At 36.1% G+C, this 24,900-nt stretch overlaps 2 long non-coding RNA genes across 2 annotated transcripts; both read left to right on the top strand.

Moving 5' to 3' along the window:
* The first annotated feature begins 19,146 nt into the window (after positions 1-19,146).
* Positions 19,147-21,005, top strand: LOC120124875. Its single transcript, XR_005516309.1, has 5 exons — positions 19,147-19,267; positions 19,518-19,637; positions 19,896-19,976; positions 20,694-20,801; positions 20,928-21,005. It is a non-coding gene; the product is annotated as an uncharacterized LOC120124875 (long non-coding RNA).
* LOC120124876 lies at positions 20,998-22,782 on the top strand. Its single transcript, XR_005516310.1, has 3 exons — positions 20,998-21,071; positions 21,926-22,027; positions 22,635-22,782. It is a non-coding gene; the product is annotated as an uncharacterized LOC120124876 (long non-coding RNA).
* The last annotated feature ends 2,118 nt before the right edge of the window (positions 22,783-24,900 follow it).

Raw genomic sequence — 24,900 nt, 5'->3', positions numbered from 1 at the left:
TCTTTTATGGGTAAAATCCATAAAAGGTCACTTTTGTTTGAGTTTTATAAACTTATAGTCACTAGATTAACAAAATAGAATATATGATCACTTTTGTTTCGTTTTAATTAAGATGAGCACACTGGGATGTTAGCTTATGTGTGTTTAATGATGTGGCACGTTAGTAAAAAAGTTTAACTTTTATTTTTACCCTTAAACTATAGATATATTATTAAGCATAGGTCTTTTTGTAAATCTAAAAATAGTTTAGGGATAAAATATTAATTTACCCCTTTTTCCGTATATTTTCTTTTCCAAACCTATCTTCTCCGCCGCTTGCACCGCTTCATCTCTAAGGCTCTTATACAATCTAAGAAAACGTTCATTTCACATTGTTAAAGTATTCTTCATTTACCATTACCGCCTACAATAGGTGTTTTTCTACAGGACCAGTAACTTTACTCTCAAGTCTAAACCTTCACCCATTGAGTTTGGTTCTTCATTTCTTGGCTGTTGCAATTTACGGAGTTGGTCATCTAATCCTACCGTTTCCTTCACTGAAACGCGTGTGGATTGGAGGTAGGTTGATTTCGGTATGAATTTTCAACGTTTTATACTGCTGATTGCTCTCTCTCTCTCTCTCTCTCTCTCTATGCTAAACATTTTCCCTACATTTTGCAGAGTGTATATGGAATTATTTTCTCCATAATAAAGGCAGAGGGGGTGAGGCAAATTTTCTTCCCGGCCACAGTTCCAGCACTATGTCGAGCTCCTCTGGTTGATTGATAGCTTCAGCATTTTAGCATCTAAGATGAAAAGATTCAGCTACAATGTATTGATAAGTGTGTGTGTTATGTTGCATGTTTGCACGAGGACATTTTACAATTGAACAATACTTTTGAAACTTTTCTTTCATTGTTGTTGCACTCTTGGTCTCTGATTTTCACGTCAAGTGATTGTTTCAAAGCAAGAGTTCCCCCCCCCCTCCTCCTTTTCTTCTTGTAAGTGGAACTTTGATGATTGTTTAAGTTGATTTTTTTAAAAGAGTTCAGTGCCATTGAAATTTACCGAGTTATTAAAAAGGCTTGAATGGCACCAAATTCAACGATATTGCTTCACCGGGGAACCAGTAGAGAAGATAGGTTCTGAGAAGAAAACATACGAAAAAATAGATAAATTTATATTTTATGAATTATTTTGGATTTACAAAAAGATGTCATTAATAATTTATTTAAAGATTAAGAGTTTAAATAAAAATTAATATTTTTACTAATCTCTTATGTCATCAAAACGAAACGAAAGTGATCATATATTATATTTTTTAATTAAGTTACCATAAATTTATAAAACTTAAACGGAATTTACCTTAAAATGTAAAGTATACAAATGGTTACTGAATTTTTCAGATGCTTGCATTTATGTCCTTCAATTTTTAAAACTTACAATACAATCACCAAATATTTAGTTCGTTTGCAATATGGTCCCCGACGTAACAGTCGTTTCACTGTCGTTAGGGTAAATTCTATAAATGTTCAGGCGCTTGCATTTAGGTCTCCTCAACTTTTAAAACTTGCAACACAGTCATCAATTACATTCTAAACCCCAAAATCTAAAATGCTTCAATTACATTCTAAACCTCAAATTCCAAAATAATTCAATTACATGCCCACCCCAAATTCATAATACATTATCAAAATATGTCATAACAAACTGAACTTGAAGTAGCAACCCTAAACTCTCAAAACATAACCATTTCGAAAATATTTAACCAACTATAAGTGAACAATAAGTGATTATGTTGGGTATAGGGTTATGTTGGACCTAAATATTCAATTCAGTTTATAAAATAGTTGACTTGAAAGTTTTTCAATTTGAGTTTAAAAAATTTAAATCAAGTCGAATTGAATTTAATTTTCGAGTTTCTGTTTAAATTTAATTATAAATATTTATTATATTATAATATTATTTTATTCTAATTCAGTTCAATTTATAAAATAGTTTACTCAAAATTTTCTCGAATTGAGTTTATAAAATTTAAATCAAGTCGAATTGAATTGATTTTTTGAGTTTTTGTTTAAATTTAATAATAAATATTTATAATACTATAATATTATTTGATTTTAATTTAAATAGTTTTTTTAACCATATACAATACATATATTTCTTCATATTTTTTCCATATGTGATATACATATATCATACAGAGTCAAGGGACTTGAATCAAACTTAAAAATTAATCCACTAATTACTAAAATTTTTGAGATATTCAAGTTGTATTTTACAACTCGATTTTAACTTGAACTTTTTTAAGCTAAGTTTATGAAATTACAACTCAAAGTCAATTTGATCAAATTTTTTGAATCAATTCAAGTCGAAAAATAATTTTTTCGAATTGAATTTAGTATTGTTCACTTATAGTTGGTTAAATATAACTTTTAAATCCTAAACCCAACATAATCACTTATTGTTATGGATCCAAGATGAACTAAATGTTGTTGATTATGTTGGGTTAATTGGTGGGGAAATTTAACATTTAGGGTTATGTTTTGAAGGTTTAGGGTTGCTGCTTCAAGTTTAATTTGTTATGACAGATTTTGAGAATGAATTATGAATTTGGTGTTGGGCATGTAATTGAAGTATTTTTAGAATTTAAGGTTTAGAATGTAATTGAAGTATTTTGGAATTTGGGGTTTAGAATGTAATTGATGATTGTGTTGCAAGTTTTAAAAGTTAGGGGGACCTAAATGAAAATGCTTGAAAAGTTTAGTGACCATTTATAGAATTTACCCTAACGACAGTGAAACAACCGTTAAGTTGGGGACCATATTGCAAACGAACTAATTGTTTGGTGGTTGTTTTCGCAGATCATCCAAAATTCTTGATCTTATTACTATCCTAATCGTTGCTTGGAATACAGAAATCAAATCCTGAAAATACATTTCCAACCAGCTAAAACCCTAGCATTCGCCTAGATCCGAATTCCACAAAATGGATGCTCCTCACGGTGGATCCGACGGCGACAAATCTTCTTGATAACAAAATGTACTGTTCCAGTTCCACTAAAACCCTAGCTTTTGAAATAAAAGTCGGAAGAATTTTTTAATTTCTTGACGTAAAGCAATATAATTTTTGAAGATTTTTAAGTTGAAGTAAATCTTCTTAATAACAAAATGTACTGCTCCAGTTCCACTTTTATATACAATTACTTCTGTAAATTGTAGCCATTAGCTTTTTCCATTTTAAGTTAATATGATGTTGGATTTTTACTGCTCCCTATAGCTTTACAGAAATTTCTGGTAGCAAGAAGGAAGTGGCCTTCCATCAAAACCATATTCACTCGACTCGCTTTTTAGCATATGGGAATAGTGAATGTTTCATTTAAGCAACCTTTTTTGTGGCGACTAATCTTATTGGTATCATGTGGGTAAAGAGGGTGTACATAATGCAAATTAAGGATCAATAAACACGAGGAGGATTAGTCAGTGCTTAATTAATGCTCAAACTGCTATGCCTTTTGATTCAAAGCCGAAGTCTTTTAATTATGTTTTAAACTTTACATGGTGTCGCAACCGTATTTCTGGTAGGCCCAGAATTGGGCTTCGACTTGAATGAAATGGTTAGAGTCATCACAGATCATTTATTTTAAGAACAAAATTGGGTTGATCGAACACCTTAATTTCTTACCTGATCTGCATCTTACCAAAGATATGTCGAATTAGGGAGTCTGTTATAGTCAAGGAATGATTAACACCCTTGAACTGCCTTTTCGGTACTAATTAATTTTCAGTTGTCTTTAATTAAGAAAATTACAAATTAAATTAAAAGGTAAAATTTGATCCAAATTACTTACCTCTGATCAGTTTAGACGAATACCCTTAAAAGGTTAAAATGTTAGATTTGTAAAGTAATATGCTGAAACCAAAAAAATGATAAAGGTTAACTTATATTACTTAAAAAGACAAATATACATGCTGGGGAATACAAGAAATAAAATAAAATGCTAATATTGAACCACACAACACGAAAAAAAAAGCAAAGAAAAAAGTCTTATTAAAAAGTGAAGTTAATTGCAAGCTTAAATATAAATAATAAAATAGCTAAATAACAAAAAAATCTAATTTCCAAAAAATGAAGAAATAATAAAAAATATATAACGTGAAATAAAGTGAAATAAAAAACAAAATAAATAAGATAAGTAAAACAAAGTAAAATAAGATAGGAATAAAATAAGAAAATTAAAATAAAAACATAAACATAAAAAACAAAAACAAAAACAAAAAGATAAAAAATAATAATAATAATAATAAAAAAAACAATATATATATATATATATATATATATATATATAAATGTTAGGAAGAAAATAAATAATGAAAAATGAAAAAAAAGAAAAAACAATAAACAAAATAAATAATATATATATATATAAAAGTAAACATTGGATTACATAAATAAATAAATAAATAAAAAGGAATTAGTTAAAACGTGGCTAAAAGAATAATGAAGGGCTAAATTGCAAGAAAACAAAAGTAGGTGTTGAATTTCAAAGGAAATTGGGGCTAGAATTGAATTAAATGGGGTAAAATTAACATTTAAAAAAGACGGCGGACCAAAAATGTAATTACCCCTTTTTTAACGAAAACGTGTGGATCCTAGGCCTTGGATCAGGTCACACGCGGGTTGCCCAGCGGGTTACTATATATGCCAATTTTTAGAAAAAAAGTTCATTTTCCCCTAGGAAAAACGGATCAAACGAGAGCCCAAAAAATCCTCTCTTCTGCTATTGGGGTGTTCTTCATCAGATGAAGAACACCACCATCTAACCCAAAAATCGGCCGGCCACCGTCTCGTCGACCACCGTTCATCGGCGTTGGCCAAAATTTTTTTATATTTTTTTAAAGCTTCTATTGCCCTCGTCTCAAAAATCGAACTAGTTTTTAAAAAATAACCTCGGGGGGGGGGGGGGCTAGATCTGAGAAAAAAGATCTCAATTCCTCCCCCATATTCATCGACCGTTCGAACCAGAAAGGAAAAAAATAAAGACCACATGCAAACAAAGATGGCAGCCGATCAAGGTAAAAATGTACCTTCTTTTATTGTTTTTCCTTTCGAAAATTACAAGTGCTTGACTATTTTCTTTTGTGATTTTTCGTGTGTTTTTCTTTTCGATTTACATCAATTTATAACCTAAGGTACCCCCTATTTTTGGGTGGATTTAGAGTCTTATTTGGACTCAAAACCTGACTTGTGTTTGACTTGGTTATTTTTGGTGTTCCATGAAATCACGTTGCCGAGAAAACCGGTAGTGGGTTGCTATTGGGGCGAGGAGTCTCCGAATGGATGAGGCTGGAACGATGTTGAGGGAACAAAGTGGAAAGTTAGGGTTTTGGAAACCCTAACTATTCAGTTCGAGTAGGACTTCGGTGAACCCGGGTCTCGGGTCAGTTCGGGTCGGTTTCCGGATCCAGTCTACAAGGGTTTTGGGCTGTTGATTGTTGTATCTGGGATTTTGAGTTTGTAAACGCTGGGCTTCTGGGTCTGTAAAAGAAAAAGATATATAATATAAATATATGTATAATAAAGTAATAAAATAATAATATATATAGTAGGACGAAAATTAGTATCCACAGCTGCCCCTCTTTTCCCATAGTCGTGTAACGGGAATAGGGCAAAGATTAAAAGACACAATTTTTGTCTATGAATGTATCACTGAGTTTAACATCCTCCATCTTATCGAATTTCCTCTGTCGTGGAGTTGAAATCCGATGTTATGACGAGTTTGTTAATTTGGACTGAATCACAGAATGACTCATTCGCCGTGAGGTTGAGTTGAAGTGGAAAATTTTGAGAACAATATCATTCGTCGTGAAGTTGAAACTGAACTCATAGCATTGGAAAATAGCTATTGGATCGTCTTCTATCCCAAGACACTTCGTCGCGAAGCTGAAACTTGACCTGAAGACTTCGGTGTTGCTGTGTTACAGATGACTCATTTGTCGTGAAGTTGGGTCAATATTTTGGGTACGATATCCTTTGTTGTGACGTTGAAATTGTAGGAAAATTGAAAAGTGGCTTCTTGTTGTCAATCTTGACCTTGGTCTTATTCTCGACTTAAAGACCTTGGTTTGAAAATTTTTATCAGAAAGTAGTTCCTTTTTGCTACCTTGCGATGAATATGCTCTCGAGCTGAATGAAATCGATCTCGAAGGTTCTTGTTGACAGGTAACTCTTCTCGCCTTCGAGTTATGTTGTACTTTGCTGGGGAGTAAAACCCCTGTTGTTGCAGATAACTCATTTGCTGTGAAATTAAGTCGATCCGTTGGGCACAATGTCCTTCTTCGTGAAGTTGAAATCATGAATGACTCCTACGTTGTGAAGTTGAGCATTGAATTGGATATCCTTCATTATGAAGTTGAAATCCCCCTTGAAAATTTATTACTTCGAGTTCAATATCCTTCGCTGTGAAGTTGAAATTGAATCTAGCTAGAACCTCCAAAATTATGCATATATGCGATGCTATGGGTGCAATGCTCTTAGGTGTGCCTAAAATACTTATGTAAAATATCTTATTTTAGGCTCTGGAGAGAAATCACAATCTTCAGTTGTCAGTCTTGATGACTCTTGACTCGAGAATCTTGGAATTCTAATTCTTGATCTTGAATTCTTCAAACGTTTAAATCCGATACGCAGAATTTTTATCCTTGATTCGAGAAATGCTTCTCAACCATCTCAAGTATAGTGCATAAGCCTTGACCGGCTTCCAAGTATATGTACTTTTCAAAAAAAACTTTGTACAATAATATGCAATTATCTTTTTCAGAAGTGAATAAATCATTAGGTTTAAATTCAACCCAAGATGCTTAAAAAGAATTGATTTAGAGAAATGGTCGTCTTTATTCATAAGGGAAAAAGAACAAATAATACATGACAAAAATTCTGGAAGGTAAATACATAAATGAAGTGTGAATGGATGTCTTAGATTTCAATAATGCAGGCACTTCTTGAGCTGATATGCCGTTAGATGACCTTGAACGCAACCTTTCTCAAGGGATCTTCGAAGATGCGACAATTTTCAGGAGAGTGCAACATTTCTCCGACTCGTTAAATCTGTAGAAGATTCAGATGTCGTGATGCTTCACTGTCTGGATTAGGGACCTTTTCTTGAATCAATATCCAAATCACCCTTTCGGGGTTTCAAATTGGATCCATCATTAGTTTCAAGACGCCCTTTGCGAGTTTTCATCTTGAACCCACCTTCTTTTCTTTTTTCTTTTCTTTTTCTTTCATTTTTCAATTTAGGGCGCATTTTGGGTTTTCGCCCTAAACATTTTTTCTTTTTCGACTTGGGACACCCTCTCTGGTTTTTATCCTAAGCAAAGTAATTCTTGACTGCATTTGAATTAACGGGATTTGTCAGTTCTGGCCCGTCCATTTCATCCAAGAAAAGTGCTCCTCCGGAGAAGGTATTTTTCACGACATAAGGTTCTTCCCAATTTGACATCCATTTTCCTTTAAAGTCTATCTAAATTGGCTAAATTATCTTTAGCGCAAGATCTCCTTCACGGAATACTCTTGGGCGCACCTTCTTGTTATGTGCTCAAAGCATTCGTTTCTAGTAGATTTGACCATAATGAATGACTTTCAATCTCTTTTCCTCTATTAGGTTAAGCTGATCATATCGGAATTGCATCCATTTTGCATCTTCCAGTTTAACTTCTGATAAAACCCAGAGTGACAGAATTTCTACCTCAATGGGTGGTACTGCTTCTATCTCATATGTCAATGAAAATGGGGTTGCCCCAGTCGAAGTTTATACCGAAGTTCGGTAGGCAAACAAAGCAGAAGGCAATTTCTCGTACCAATCCTTGTAGGTCTTAGTCGTTTTCTCCACTATCTTCTTGATGTTTTTATTTGATACTTCTACTGTTCCATTCATACTTGATCTATAAGCAGTAGAGTTGTGATTCTTTATGTTGAATTGCTCACAAGCAACATCCATCATCTTGTTTTTCAAGTTTGTAGCATTATCGGTAATGATCCTTTTAGGTAAACCATACCGACATATGATCTCTTTCTTCAAAAACTTCCAATTAGTGGACTGAGTGACACTGGTGTATGATGCAGCCTCTACCCATTTCGTGAAATAATCAATTTCCACGAGAATGAACCGGTGACCATTCGAAACCTTCGGATGAATTTTCCCGATAACATCCATGCCCCCACATAGAGAAAGGCCATGGTGATGTCATCACATGAAGAAGTTGAAGTGGAACATTTATTTTATCTCCGTAAATTTGACATTTATGACATCTTCTATCATAGTTGATGCAGATACTTTCCAGTGTGGACTAAAAATATTTGCATCTCATTATTTGCCTTGACATCATATGTCCATTCGCATGTGTTCCACAAACTCCGTCATGTACTTCTTCCACTATCATCTTTGCCTCTTCTGTATCTACACACCTTAACAGGACTTGATCATGGCTTTTCTTGTATAAGACCTCTTCATTAAGGACATATCCATCTGTCATCCTTCTAATGGTTCTTTTATTAGTTTCAGTGGCTTCCTCTGGATAATTTATATTCTTGATGTATTGCAGAATATCGTGGTACCAGTGCTTAGTGTCTTTCACTTCCTCGATTTGGTAACAATGAGACGGGTACTCATACGACTGCATGTCAATTTGCATCATTTCAGACTCTCTGTTAGCCTTGAACGTGGCTGCCAAGGTAGCTAAAGCATCAGCCATTTGATTTTCTTCTCTAGGCACATAGTGGAAGGTGACTTTATCGAATTCTTCGAGCAGATCCAATATTAGTTTATGGTACTCCACCAGCCTTACTTCCTTGGTTTCTCATTCTCTATGGAGCTGATAAATTACTAAGGCTGAATCTCCATATACTCGTAAGGTCTTTATATTTTGCCTCATTGAATCTCGAATCCCCAAAACATAAGCCTCATATTCTGCAATGTTATTGGTGCAACTAAAATTCAGCCTGCTAGTGAATGGGTAATGATTCCCTTCTAGGAGACCAGTATGGCCCCGATGCCATGTCTTAATGCGTTTGATGCACCATTAAAAATGCATTTTCCAAGAATTATCTGTGGAAGTACTTGCTTCTTCTAAGGATATGGCCATCAAGTCTTCGTCTGGGAAATCAAAGTCCAGCGTCTCTTAATTTTCATCAGTTCTGCTTGCCAAGAAATCCGATATGACACTTACTTTTATGGATTTCTGGCTCACATACTCGATGTCAAACTCAGATAACAACATCTGCCATTGGGTTAACCTTCCAGAGAGAGCAGGAACACCCATCATGTACTTTAGTGGGTCCAACATGGAAATCAACCTAAGTGGTGTGATACAAAATGTATTGTCTGAGTCTTCGCGTAGCCCAGACTAAAGCACATCAAACCTTTTCGATGGGAGGATATCTAACCTCATAATCGGTGAACTTCTTGCTTAAGTAGTAGATGACCCTTTCGTTCCTCCTGGATTCGTCATGGTGACCCATGACACACCCGATTGAATTCTTGAATATGGATATATACAAGAATAAAGGTTTGCCTTGGATGGGGGACATCAGGATAGGAGTATGAGACAAATACTCCTTTATTTTCTCAAATACAGTCTACCAGTTCTCGTCCCATGCTCCAGGGTTGTTCTTTTGGAGAAGGCGAAAGATTGGGTCACACTTGTCGGTTAACTGAGATATGAACCGTGCTATGTAGTTCAATCTGCCTAGAAAACCTCGAACTTCTTTTTGTGTTTGTGGGGGAGGTAGATTTTGGATAGCCTTAACTTTATCGGGATCGACTTCAATGCCTTTCCTGCTGACCACGAAGCCTAACAACTTCCTAGATATTACTCCGAAAGTGCACTTGCTAGGGTTCAGTCTCAACTGGAACTTTCTTAATCTCTAGAAGAGCTTTCTCAGATTCTCGACATGTTCATTCTCGGTTTGTTCCTTGAAAATCATGTCATAGACATAAACCTCAATTTCTTTGTGCATCATATCTTGGAACATGGTCACCATAGCTCTCTGATACGTTGCCCCAGTGTTCTTCAATCCGAAGGGTATCACTTTATAGCAGAAAGTTCCCCACATTGTGAAGAACGTGGTCTTTTTCATGTCTTTAGGATGCATCTTAATCTAGTTATATCCTAAAAATCCGTCCATGAACGAGAAGAAAGTGTTCTCGACTATATTGTCTACCAAAGTATCTATATGTGGCATAGGAAAGTTGTATTGGGGCTTGCTTTGTTAAGGTCCTGGTAATCGACACACATGTGTATTTTCCCGTCTTTCTTCAGAACTGACACTATGTTGGCCACCAACTCCGGATACTTGGCCACTTAAAGGAAACCAACATCGAATTGTTTCTTGACCTCTTTTTTAATCTTAAGGAGCATTTTTGGTCGCATTCTCCTCAGCTTTTGTTGCACGGGTTTGTATTTTGGTTTGATAGGTAGTTTGTGGACTATCATGTCTATGTCTAACCCCGACATGTTTTGATACGACCGTACGAACACGTCTTTATATTCTTGAGGTAAGACTATCAAGTTTTGTCTTGCTTCAGGCAAAAGAGTTGTGCCAATTTTAACATCATTTTTCTCCTCTTTAGTGCCTAGATTCAAGATTTCAATTTTCTCCTCATGTGGAAGTATTTGTTTGTCTTCTATTTCTATCATTCTCAATAATTCGGTAGGTAAGTTGCACTCATCTTCATTGTCACGTTCATCAAATTCCCCGAGACAAATGGCCAATTCAAAATCCAACTCCGGATCAGGATCATCAGTGCATGCATTATTGTTATCTGGGGACCTGAAGGAAAGAAGAAAATGTGTATGCGTGAGAGGAAAATATCCCACACGGAACAATTGAAAATTAAATTTGAAAGATTATGAAATGGAGTACTGAAATGAAGAAAATAAAAAAACTGAATTCAAAATAAGTGAAACAAGAAAACTGTTTGCCATGAAAAAAATTGCATCTTTTATTGAATTTAAATCAAAATGTTTATTCACCCTTACAAAAGATCACCTATTGCCCCGGGTATAAGCAAATAGGGATAGTTTGAATATTACACTGAAAGACATTTGAAAATCACAGGTAATTCTTCCGCTGACCAGTTGCTAAGCACAAACCCAGGTGGTAGTGGGCGGATTTCGAATCTATCCACATCTTCATCATTTTCTGTGATTACGGCATTGATACTCAGGTCTTTTAGAGTCGTTTTGAAATTTGGTGAGGTGGTCTCAAACATATAACCACCTGACTTGAATGTGTCGTAAAGAGGTGGGAATACTATGGGTTCCCATTGAAATTCAGTTCCAATCAATCTGGCCAATATTCTTTCTCGATTCTTCTAAATTTCTTTCCTCTTTTGTTGGTGACTGGGCTGAAAACCAAGCCCAAACTGATCTAGGTTTGATATAGGAAGCACTGGATTAATCCTTCCTTGCAGTAGCTTCCCAAACCCTCTTCTTATCTTAACACCTCATTCTAAAGTTTGGTTAATCTCCATCCTGGTGCACTCAGAAATCCAGGGTTTGGAAATCTTTCTTTCTTCAACCACGAATATGGCATTCACAAATTCTAAGGAGAGTGCCCCTTACAGTGGGTGGTGATATGTAATGCCTTAGTTCAGCCTCTTCCTCCAGATAGAATATCATCATCTGAAAATGAGATGAGATTATCAGCTTGAATGTTGTTAACCAGTCGATCATCTTGCTGACTGGTATGTTTTATGGCATGAACGTTTGATTCAAGACCTTCAATAATGCCTCCATGTGTGCCTCTGAGTTCAACTGCAATGCCAACATTGAGGTATGTGTCGGCAGGCTATGTAGCTATTCTACAATATTGTATTCGTTATGCTTCAAAAATTTGAGGAACTCTCTAGCTTCTTCCTCCTTTATGAGCTCATTGATTGCCAGCATATCCTCCTTGAAAAGTTCAAGTTGTCTCTGGGGGACTTAGCCTTTTGGGAGTAGCATTTCTCCGCAGTGTGCTCCACTTCACTATCATCTTCTCTTGAAGTTCTCACCTGACATTCATATTTCAATGACACTTGTTGATTGTCGTTATAGTGAAAAGGTCGGGGTGCTGTGATCACCACCTTTACTTGTGTATTTTCTACTATATTTGCTTGAGGGGTAATTATTAAGGGACTATCTCTGTCATATTTTCTTTCAGATAGTTCTCTGACAGCACAAACGTCTACTTCCGGAGAACTCGAACTTCTTCATAAAATTCCATCTCCTTCCTATCCATCATGAGATGAACCAAGGCTTTGAATTCCGAACAATCTAGTGCCTCATGCCCTTCTTTATTGTGGTAACAATAGTGGTTACCATCTTCATTATTTGATGTATCTGAATGTGGAACGAGAAGCTCTTCTTTCACCATTTGGTTTCATACCCAAGCCAAAGGAGATTTTACTTCCGAAACACCAGTTTTGACTCTCCTGCCCTTCTCGGTAGTGACTGCGTTAATCTCATTTTCCTGATGATTAGGCAAGGGATTTTTTGCAACGTTTGGTTCTCCGGAGTTAAATTGGATCCAATTCTTGTTGCACATTATTTATACAATCCTCTTGATTACGAGGTAATTTTTGATTGTGTGCCCCGGTACACCACCATGGTATTCGCACTGAGCATTCTCATCATACCATCTGGGGTATGGGGGCTTCATAGGCTCCAACGAGTATGGTGACACTACTATGTATGTGTCAAAGAGTTGTTAGTATAATTCCTTGTATGACATGGAAATAGGATCGAATTGCTCATTCTCTCTTTCTTTCCTAGGTTCCCTCTGATTTTGTCTAGAAGTACCTGACGATACAACTGTAGTTTTTTTGTGGTTGAGATCGTAACACCTTTGTTGGCATTGTAGGTGTTGGCGTTGTTGATCTCTCTGTCTTTGTTCTTCATGGGATATTTCTTGGTTGATTCACCTCCCTCGATTTTGCCTTGTTTTATGGTCAATTTCATTTATCCGGCCATAACTAAATATGAAAAGCGTCCTAATGTGATTGCGACCAGGTACCCAAAGTAAGAAGCTTTCAGAGTCTGCACAAAGAGCTTCCTGGTTATCTTTTCATCCAATGGTGGATGAACCTGCACAACCAAATCCCTTAATCTCTATGCATACTTTCGGAAACTTTCGTTATGCTTTTTCTCCATGCTTTGTATCATAACTCGGTCTGGTCTCATATAATTAATGTGCTTGTACTATTCCAGGAAAGACTTAGCTAGATCTTTCTAGGTCTTAACATGAGATCGGTTCAGCTGATTATACCACCGAATAACTGAACTGGACAGGCTATCCTAGAAGTAATGAATCAGGAGTTAATCATTTCCCACATATCCTGTCATTTTCTGACAGAACATAGTGATGTAGGCTGAGGGCAATTATTTCCATCGAATTTTTTGAACTCAAGGACTTTGAATTTTGGTGGAATCACCAAATCTGGGACTAGGCTTAGCTCCAATGCATCCACTCCATAGTAGTCATGATATCCTTTGACCACTTTCATTTGGTGTTCCAGCATCTTAATTTTCTCTTCCATCTTCTTCGTGTTTTTTCCTCATCAAAATCCAGTATATGGTAATTATCCGAATTATTGTCAGGGTTGGATGTAGAAGTTTGTATCTTAACAGTGGATGAGATTTTCTTCTTAGAAGCATACGAGTCCCCTTGCAGTCCGGGTAAGATTTCAGGTGAGATAACCACCTGTGGGGTCGGTGGTATAGTTACCCTATCAGATGAACTTGCCCAGGGTGCACTGGCTTGATGTAAGCCAGATAACTTGGCCACAATCTGATTAACCAAGGACTCTTGGCTCTTTGTGATTGTATCCAAAGTACTCTGACTGTTCTGGTTTATCTTTTCTTCCAGCTCCCTTTATAGCTTTAACATGTTTTCCTCGATTTGAGTGATTTTGACCTCTATTTGTATTTTCTTCGTTCGAGTGTTGTGAGGATGATGTGTATTCAGAGCTTGCAGAGGTAAACTCGGTGTTTGTTCTTTCTTCTGGTGAGACATTTTTATTAGTTAATATGAATGTAAAATCATGAAAAGTAGAAAAATAAACATGGAAAATAAAATGCAAAGTATGACATGCATGATGTATGAGATTTAGAGGCATTGATCCTGAAATATGTCTGTTATTATAAATAATCCTTATTTAAACAAAAGTGTTTATCTTTTAAGAGACAAAAATATATCAGAGGTACATTTAGACTAAATCCTCTAGACCCCGAACAACTTCTAATAGGTTGACAAGTCTTCTTCCTTCATATGTCACTGGTTGAATGTCTTGTCAAACCACTCTGGCTTCTCTTGCTAAACCATGCAAATGACGAGCTGTCTTCTGTACTTGCTCCAAGAAATCACATATGACTGCATCTCTAGCCTTCACCATTTGCTGAGCTTGTTCCTGACGAAAATGCCACTGTAAATCTCCATCAAAGTGCACTATCTGAAGCTCACTTGCTTGTTTCTTGAATCAGTCCAAAATGGCTTCTAACTTAGCTATGATTTTGCCATCCCGTTCTTACTGTTTCTGAAAAGACTTCTCTAAATCAGCTACCTAGATTCTCAAATGTTTGTTGTGGTGCTGACTGTCTATTAAATGCCTTTGAGCAGTCTTTAGCTATTCTTTCAGAGTATCTCTTTCATTATGTCCCTCAAACTTCCTCTTCAGACTGTTAGCTTCGCCTTTCCAATACTCAGAAGTCCTTTTCATATTGGAGTTGCTTTGAACTTGTTCTTGGTACCCTTTCCTCAAGTCTTCAATCTCAAAATAGACTTTCTTTTGTTCCTTCTCTGACTTGTCTACCCGATCCTTCTAAGTATTGACATCTAGTTTCCACTGATATCTTTCAGCCTCAAGCTCCCTTACCCTCTGTTTCAATTTGTTCTTCACAACTTCAAATTCTTCCTTTGCTATCTCCAATTCAGAAGGAACATGGTTAAAATGTTTTTCATAGTCCGGGTGTCCTCATGATCTGGCACATGGATGTTGTCATTTTTCCTTAGCCTCCACCATTCTAAATAATCCGGAGTAAGCATGTGTTTTGCAGCCACGGCCTCCATTCAGAACACTTTTTTCCAGGACTCAGCTAATTCATTGACCATTTTCTTGTAGTTGTCTCCATGTTATGCAAATTCTGACCCAGATATCCCATTTTTTACCAGGATAAAATGGCGTGCTCCAAAATATCGAAGTGCCAAAAGTGGAGAATAACCAACTCCTCCCCATAATCCAAGTAAAGTCACAGTGCCTGAATCCCCATATCGGAAGAGAATGTCACTGTAGGTCAACCAAAGAGCTCTTCAAGCAATATCTCTGTGCTGAAGATGTATGAATACTTTCATCCACTTTTCTTTGGATGCACCTTCATGTCATTTTAGAGTAATGAATTCTCCCAAAGGTGAATAAGTGGTGCTGAATCGACGGTAAGTAATCCTGTTAGTTTTCCAGAAATGACTGTGAATCCAAACTTGGATAATCTAAGCACACCCTATGAATCTTCCTCTACCAGTATTTATGCAGTGGTTGAGAGAGCAAAAGGTCTCAGCTAAAATTTTCGGTGCTGGATTTACTCGCCTTGGGAGTTATTCAAACAGTTCCACCACAGCTGCATCAATGTACCCCAAAGTTCTTAGGAATATGACCAAACCATAAAGACTCAGTGCAAAAATATTTATTGCCTTTTATTCATCTGGATGGTTCTTCATCAATTGCTTGATGTGGATCCAACCAATTCCTTCCTCGCTGCCTTTGTGTCGAGCCCAGTCACTTACCCATTTTTCATCTACCCATGTAACTTTTGCCAGTCCATTTTGAAAGGTTGACTTTTTGATGTGTTTGATGTAGACCTGCTCCAGTCTGATGCCTTCGCAGTGTAGCAGTGTAATATACTCTTCAATTGTGGGCACCATGTCCTCCTGGTTAAAGGTGAAACAGTTGTATCCCGGGTTCTAGAATTGTACCAAGGCTCTAATTAGGGGCTCATCTGTCCTGACATAGAAAAGGAGAGTGATATCACCATACTGTTGCCTTAACTTCTGCTTCCGATCACTCTTCCAACTATCCCAAATGCTTCGTAGCTCTTGAACATCATTCTAGTTTAGGCTAACAGAAGTATAGCTAATCAGTTCTGGCATATAGCTTCCTTGTAGACTGTCTCTCTTCTCTTTCTGAGTCTTTTCGGACCATAGTCGTACCTCGGCGTTTTTTATCTCTAGCATTACAACCCCTTTGTCCATTAATGTAGATTATTTGTGTAACTAACACCTTTTTATGGATCAATAGCCTCTTTTTATGATGCAAATGCTAAAAAGACAAACATGAAAGCAAAAATTTAGTAATATAAAAATATAAATGATGAAAGTAAAAATAAAAGTGACAAAACTGCATGAGTAAAAACATCCTAGGTTTTGAAATGAGGTTTCTGGGTATGCTCTAATTCCCTATAGTCTCCCGGTTTAGGTTCTAAAAATAGTACCTGAGTTCTTTTTGCTGGTGCCCCCTTAGGCTTGTCAAACCATTAGTCCTAAGGCCATTACAAGCTTGTGTGGACTAAGTTAAACTCGAGAAGATGCATTCCCTTATGTCTGTGCGGTGAATAAATTCACACGAAGACACGAAGACATAAGGTATATGAATCCCGAAGGCTACTTGCTAGGCCTATGCGGAGAATAAATTCTCTCGAAGGCGTCGCTTTCACCTCCACTTAAAAGGGTTCAGAGCTCGAGTATAGAGCCTTAAATGAAAAATATTTAAAAGGTTGAAATCATTGAAAGAAATCGACAGTACAACTATTTATTTGAAAAAATAATCAAAAGTAAGTAATAAGGATCGAAAAAGTTACCTTAAAATTTAAACTTACCATTTTCACTTAAAAAGACAACTGGAAATTAATCTTTAGCCTAACTCACTTACCTGTCCCCAGTGGAGTCGGCAACCTGTCGCAGTCGTCTTTCTAGTGGGCCCGAAATTAGGCTTCGACTTGAATAAAATGGTTAGAGTCGCCTCCGATCATTTATTTTAAGAATAATCAATGAAGGATTAGCACCCTTGAACTGCCCTTTCGGTACTAATTAATTTTCAGTTGTCTTTAATTAAGAAAATTGCAAGTTAAAAAATTAAAAGGTAAAATTTGTCCAAATTACTTACCTTCGATCACTTTAGACGAATACCCTTAAAAGGTTAAAATGTTAGATTTGTAAAGTAATATGCTGAATCCAAAAGAAAGATAAAAGTTAACTTATATTACTTAAAGAGACAAATATACATGTTGGGGAATACAATAAATAAAATAAAATGCTCATATTGAACCACACAACACGAAAAAAATTCAAAGAACAAAGTCTTATTAAAAAGTGATGCTAATTGCAAGCTTAAATATAAATTATAAAATAGCTAAATAACAAAAAAATGCTAATTTCCAAAAAAAAGAAATAATAAAATATATAACGTAAAATAAAGTGAAATAAAAAAACAAAATAAATAAGATAAGTAAAAAAAAAGTAAAATAAGATAGGAATAAAATAAGAAAATAAAAATAAAAATAAAAACAAAAACAAAAAATAAAAAGATAAAAAGATAAATAATAATAATAATAATAAAAGAAGAATAAAATAAAAAATACAATATATATAATAAAAAACTAAAAATAATATATATATATATATATATATATATATATATATATATATATATATAAATGTTAGAAAAATAAATAAATAATGAAAAATAGAAACAAAGAAAAGAAGAAAAAACAATAAAAAACAATAATATATATATATATATAAAAGTAAACATTGGATGACATAAATAAATAAATAAATAAAAAGGAATTAGTTAAAACGTGGGGAATAGAATAATAAAGGGCTAAATTGCAAGAAAACAAAAGTAGGTGGTGAATTTCAAAGGAAACTGGGGCTAGAATTGAATTAAAGGGGGTAAAATGAACATTTAAAAAGGACGGGGGACCAAAAATATAATTACCCCTTTTTAACGAAATCGCGCGGATCCTAATCCTTGGATCAGGTCACACGCGGGTCGCCCAGCGGGTTACTATATATGCCAATTTTGGAAACAAAGTTCATTTTCCCCTAGGAAAAACGGATCAAACGAGCCCAACAAATCCTCTCTTTTGCTCTTGGGTGTTCTTCATCTGATGAAGAACACCACCATTCAACCCAGAAACCGGTCGACCACCTCCTCGCCGGTCGCTGTTCATCGGTGGTGGCCAAAATTATTTTTGCATTTTTTTAAAGCTTCCATTGCCCTCGTCTAAAAAATCGAAATGGTTTTGAACAAATAGCCCCAGGGAGGGCTAGATCTGAGAAAAAATATCTCGGTCTCTCCCCCCATGTTCATCGGTCGTTCGAACCAGAAAGGAAAAAACATAAAGACCACATACAAACAAAGATGGCAGCCGATCAAGGTAAAAAAGTACCTTCTTTTATTGCTCTTCCTTTCGAAAATTACAACTGCTTGCCTATTTTCTTTTGTGATTTTTCGTGTGGTTTCTTCTGTGTTTTTTCGTTTCGATTTACATCAATTCATAACCTAAGGTACCCCCTATTTTTGGGTGGATTTAGACTCCTATCTTGACTCAAAAACTGATTTGTGTTTGACTTGGTTATTTTTGGTGTTCCATGAAATCACGATGTCGAGAAAATCGATCATGAGTTGTTACTGGGGCGAGGAGTCTTTGGATGGATGCGGCTGGAACGATGCTGAGGGAACAAAGTGGAAAGTTAGGGTTTTGGAAACCCTAATAGTTCGGTTCAGGTCAGACTTCGGTGGACCTGGGTCTCGGGTCGGTTCCTCAATCCGATCTAGAAGGGTTCTTGGCTGCTTATTGTTATATATGGGCTTTTGAGTTCGTAAACGTTGGGCTTCTGGGTCTGTAAAAAATATATATATATAATATAAATATATGTATAATAAAATAATAATATATATATAATAGGACGAAAATTAGTGTCCACAAATGGAAAAAATAATATTATGTCTTTGTTGCTCCCTGGTTTACAACGTTGCTATTCTGTGACTGACTTTATGTTAGTATTTTCTTGTTTCTTCACGCTTGATAGCTTCTGAATCTCTCCCTCATTGTTGAATGTATAGGAAGTGGGTTATAAGTCAATTGAGGCTGAAGATTGGGAAGCAGCTACCATTGGAGAAGAGATGAGTAAAATGGAGTCTCTTCTTCTCGATAAAAATAGGAAAATGGAACATGAACTCACACAGCTGAAGGTATGAACTGTTTTTTGGTGCTTTTCTTCCTTGTTTTTCTCTTTCCCAATTTTCTCCAACAATACTAATTATGAATAGTAATTAGATCTTGTCTAGATGAAACTATACATAATATCTTGTGGATAACTACAGTTATCATACTTTATTCATACTTGCAGAAAATTTTGGATGTTAGATAGGTTTTAATGCTTTTGATGTGTTTTAATTACCGTGTACTAGCTGTGTTCATGTATCTTTTACTGGTTTTCAGGTCAAACTTTCCGAGAAAACATCTTGGCTGGAAACAGCTGAAGGCAAAATAGTATAACTCACGGAAAAGGTTCATGAACAACAGAAGCTGATATAGAAATTAGAAGATGATATATTGAAGGTTTGAACTAGTTTCTTCTGAGATTCTGAAAATTGCAGTTTCAACCAGCTTCATTCTTTCTTAGAGCATTTTTCTTAGATGACTAACTTGCTCAGCATATATGTGAATTATCTTATGCTGAAAGATCGAAACTATCAGTTTATCTATGTTGCTCCTTCCATTTAATGATGTTGGACTTGACATAACAATTCTTAGATTAGCGAGTTCCGCATGCTGCAGCCATTCATTTTCATCACAATCTTTCTTTCTTTAATGCAGGGTTATAGTTCCAAAGAAAGGAATGGGACTCTTTTTGATGATTGGGATCTTTCTGAGAGTGGAGGGAATGAAATTTCCGAGGTATATTTGTTGTTATTTGTTACTCTACGTGTATAAATTATCAGAATGTATAACCTCTAAAGGAGAATTTAACTGTATCAAAGAAAATAAGAATTAACTTAAACATTTTCTGTTTGAATTTTTTACATGTGCATTGTACTTATAGTCATATTTGCTGTTTAAGCATAATTGCTTAAATAGCTTTTCTTGCCAGCTTGAGTTATAATTAAGTGTTAACTTGATTCTTCAAGAGTGCATGTTATTAACGGAATTTTATCAGACTAGTTCTTAATCCTTTGCTTCCTTGTTCCATATGTCTTTATCTTTTACATATATATATATAATATTCGTGTTGGGAACAAGGAATAGTTACTGAGATGAAGCATCATTCGTCAAGATGTCAGATTCTCCAATTTTTTAACTGAAAAATTAGATGCGTGTGATGTATCTGTCAGCAATACTTGCTTAGTTTCTTCACTTAAATGTTAGGTTAGGAAAAAAGTTAGTGTCCTAGGTCCCACATACTCATTGAGTGCAGCACTTATTTACCTCTTGAAACTGCAGGGGCACACATGGAGGTAATGTTGTTGAAACAATCATGTTTCAGACTAGTGATGTTAAGTTTTGCATTTTAATTGTTGATATTATGGGCCGTAAATACATGATATGTTTTGTAAGTGATAATTCAATTTTCACAGTGAGTCATGGTTTTTGAATTCAAATCCTATTTTGGAACAGAGCGCACATCACAAACAAGTTTCCTCAGATCAAGACCAAAGCTCAATGCTGAAGGTGATATGCAATCAGCGTGATCGGTTTAGGGCACGATTGCGGGAAACTGAGGAAGTATGGTGATTACCTTTATGCAAGTAGATGCATTTGTTTTCATTTTCTATTCAATGGAATTTTATTATATGATGTTTTTGGTTTCTACAAAAAAAATTACGTTTCTTAATGTTCCACATCTTATAGGAAATAAGGCAATTAAAGGGGAAGATAGGGATGCTAACCACAGAACTGGAGAAAACAAAAGCTGATAATATTAAACTTCATGGAAAGATTCGCTTTGTTCAGGATTATAACCAGGAGAAAGTAATTTCTAGGGGATCAAAGATGGTATATGTTGTTTTTAGTACATACCATAATTCTCATCAAGTGGCTATAGTATTTTTTTTATAGAAAGATGGCCTCGTTAAAAAACCCCCATCATAACCGCCAATCTACAAAAATAGATCAACGAACATTGGATGGAGGAAAAGAGTGTCAATAATTTTATTGCTAAAAAAACAGATACAATATCAATACATTAAACCAATTACAATCATACTCCAACCACCAAACAACAAAACCCAATACAAACTACCTACCAACCCGTACTTATTACCCCCTCGTCAATCCTATCCAATACCCAACTTGACGAACTCATCTGCCTTGTAATTGGCACCTCTCTTAATATGCCTAATGACCACACCCCTCTTACACGCTATATTAGCAAAATATCATTCACCACAGCTTTAAATAAAGGAGTACAAGAAGCTGGATTTTTAATCCATTCTAGAGCCACTAGACAATCAGATTCTAAAATTAGCCTTCCCCTAGAAGCCCACTCTGATTCCAAAAATAGCTGCAAACCCCTCTTGATCGTCAGCAATTCTGCCAAAATTGGAGGGCCCGAACCAACTTTCTCTGAAAACGAATCCAGCATGACACCCTTCTCGTCCCGAAGCAACCCACCTATGACGTCCTTCTGCCAAGAACTATCCATAGCCCCATCCACATTTACCTTAAGAAAGCCTGTCGGAGGAGGACACCATCCTTCACGAACCAAATTAAGCTTCCTTGACCCTTGAAAGGAATCCGCTAATGTAAGATCACCCACTAGACTATCAAAAGGGATCAAATGATTTTAAAACTTTGCTGAAAACCAAGTTGCCACTCTGTATCTCACCAAGGATCTTGGTATTTTTTAGTACACCGAGGATCTTGAAGGTGGATTCATCTCAGATGTTGAATCCAAGTGCAAGAAGATATATGAGGATGATATTAATCCCTTTGCAGCTTTCTCCAAAAAGGTTGAGCCCCATTCATGAATATATAGCTGTCAGATTCGCAGAGATGATTAGTTTAAATTTTGAACTTAGGCCTGCAGAGCTCCTTTTCTTCTTTCTTTACAAATGTACAATTATTTAGTAGAGAAAATTCAGTAGGTGTTCCACAGGCGGCTTGTTTGCATTTAAATGATTTCCATGAAGTTAAATTTTCTTTATCACATTTCTTCAACTTCAAGTTCTTGCCACATGTTACATCACACGTGCCACGAATGATGAGATGGCTCTAATGTCTTTGGAACAATGCTCAAGTCTTCTTTACCGTGTAAATTTCAAGATAGATTCAAGATAAGTTGTTCATATGTACCCTTCTAGATTGCTATGGGAATTATGTTTATCAGCAATTATAGTTTAGAAGAATTATTCTTGTAAAGCTTATTTTAATTGTGAACAAAGTTGAACATCCAAAAGATGCATACTCACTGCTCTCTAACATCCATGCCAACTCACATGAGAATATCAAAATAATCCAGTTAGCATTGACATCCATGGAATCTTTGAATTCTTGTCATTTTTCTATTTACGCTGTTTGTTGGATATCATGTAACAATCGGTTTTGTTTATTACATAGGAGAGGGATCAAATATACAAGGAGTTGGGCTTCAGAGAGAGAATCACACTAAGCAGCGGACGTTTTCTTCTATGAAACAAGTATAATTTTGTTTCATCGATACATCATATTCTTTATTGGAATGATCTCTTGCTCCCTTTCTTGCATGTTCTATCGAGTGTATGCACATATGTAAAGGCTGTCGACAGGCTTATAGATTTGGGGTGTCTAGCATTCTGATTGAGACTTGGTTTAGGCCTCCACCTTCTTTCCACTTTATTTTCCTTTCCGATTTGTTTGATGATAGTCACTCTTAAGTGGTTTGGCCATTTCAACCAGGATGATTATGTAAAGGTCATTGACTTTGTTCGAAGCGTAGTACAGTTTAGATTTGGCGAACGTTCAGAATTTCTATGTTGATATCTATACATGTATTTTTGTGTTGTATCAAACAAGATATAGTGGTACCATATGACATATTCATGTGGTCACCATCCTACAAGGGAGTCTGAATCGATTACTTCTGCACACGAGGATGTATCCGTACTTATTTACTTTGTTGATTTGCTAATTAAATGCCGCCTTTGCAATCGCAGGTATGCTCGAACATTTTCATTTTTCTGCATTCATACTTTTGTTATTGTGAGAAGAATACGTCATTGACATAATAAACTGTACATGTAACAGAGTGGTGTTATGGTTCAAATAGTTGATCGTTTCTGATTTGGGTCGGCTTGATGTAAAAATTGAGCTTACATATGGGAAAGAGATTATCAACGATGAGGAGATTACTGTAGCCTTGTTGGCTCACAACCAACGGAAGCAGAATGCAGGGGAAAACTCTCAAGCCGATAGCTTATATGTCAAGGGTAATCGAGACCGTGGATGGAAGCCAGAGAAGACAGGGTCTGGCAAGCAGAATTCCAGATCCAAATCTAGGGATAGGAAGACAATTCACTGTTACAAGTGCAAGGAGGCGGGACATATGAAGCGAGACTGTCCGAAGTTGAAAAAGCAGACTGATGAGAAGCGTGATGTTTCATGCAAGTCTGTGAACATGGTCGAGGATGACAATTCTGATTGCAGTGAGGGTGATATGCTTTCTTTTTCAACGACTCAATTAACGGATGCGTGGATTCTTGATTCTGGATGTTCTTATCACATCACGCCAAATAGGGAATGGTTTTCGCCATACAGGTCGGTTAATTCTGGTTCTGTTTATTTGGGTGATGATCGATGTTGCAATATTGTTGGTATTGGTGATGTCAGAATTAAGATGTATGATGGCTATGTTCGGACGTTGAGTGGTGTTCGACATATCCCAAATTTGAAGAAGAATTTGATTTCTTTGGGCACTTTGCACAAGAATGGTTTTATCCCTAAGGCTGATGAGGATAGGGAAACCATTTGGATTGTTAAAGGTGCTTTGATTGTGATGAAAGGAAAGATGACTGCAGGAAACATTTATAGATTGTTAGGGAGTACCGTTGCAGGTGGAGTTCATTCTGTTGAGTCCTGTGATGATACTACAAAACTGTGGCATATGCGTCTTGCTCATCTTAGTGAACGTGGTATGACAGAATTACACAAAAGAAATCTGTTGCATGGTGTCAAAAGTTGTAAGCTCGATTTTTGCAAGTATTGTGTTCTTGGTAAACAGACTAAAGTCCGTTTCAAGACTACGAAGCACACAACTCAAGGGATTCTTGATTATGTGCATTCTGATGTATGGGGGCCTTCCACGACATCGTCTTTGGGTGGATCTAGGTATTATGTTACTTTTATTGATGATTTTTCATAGAAAGTTTGGGTGTATTTTTTGAAACAAAAATCTGATGTTTTTGAGAAGTTCAAGCTGTGGAAAGGTGAGGTAGAAAACCAAACAGGACGAAAAATCAAGTGTTTGCGGTCTGAAAATGGTACGTAGTACATATATTCACAGTTCTTACACTTCTGTAAGTAGCACGGGATTAAGAGACATTTTACAGTGCGCAAGACACCATAACAGAATGGTGTTGCGGAACGGATGAATAGGTCGTTGAATGAAAGAGCCAGATGTTTGCGGTTGAATGCGGGGCTTCCCAAACACTTCTGGGCCGAGGCTGTTAACATAGCGTGTTATCTTATCAATAGATCGCCAAGGGAATCATTGGCTGGGAAAGTTGTAGAAGAGGTATGGACTGGTCATGATGTTAGTTTTGATAACTTACGGATTTTTGGTTGTCCTGCTTATGTGCATGTACCTGCTGATGAGAGATCCAAACGTGATGCAAAATCGAAGGAGTGC

The sequence above is a fragment of the Hibiscus syriacus genome, unplaced genomic scaffold (assembly GCF_006381635.1).
Source record: "Hibiscus syriacus cultivar Baekdansim isolate YM2019G1 unplaced genomic scaffold, ASM638163v2 tig00110429_pilon, whole genome shotgun sequence".
NCBI classification, from domain to species: domain Eukaryota; kingdom Viridiplantae; phylum Streptophyta; class Magnoliopsida; order Malvales; family Malvaceae; genus Hibiscus; species Hibiscus syriacus.
The sequence above is the reverse complement of the archived record's forward strand: the minus strand, read 5'-3'. Positions and strand labels throughout refer to the sequence as shown.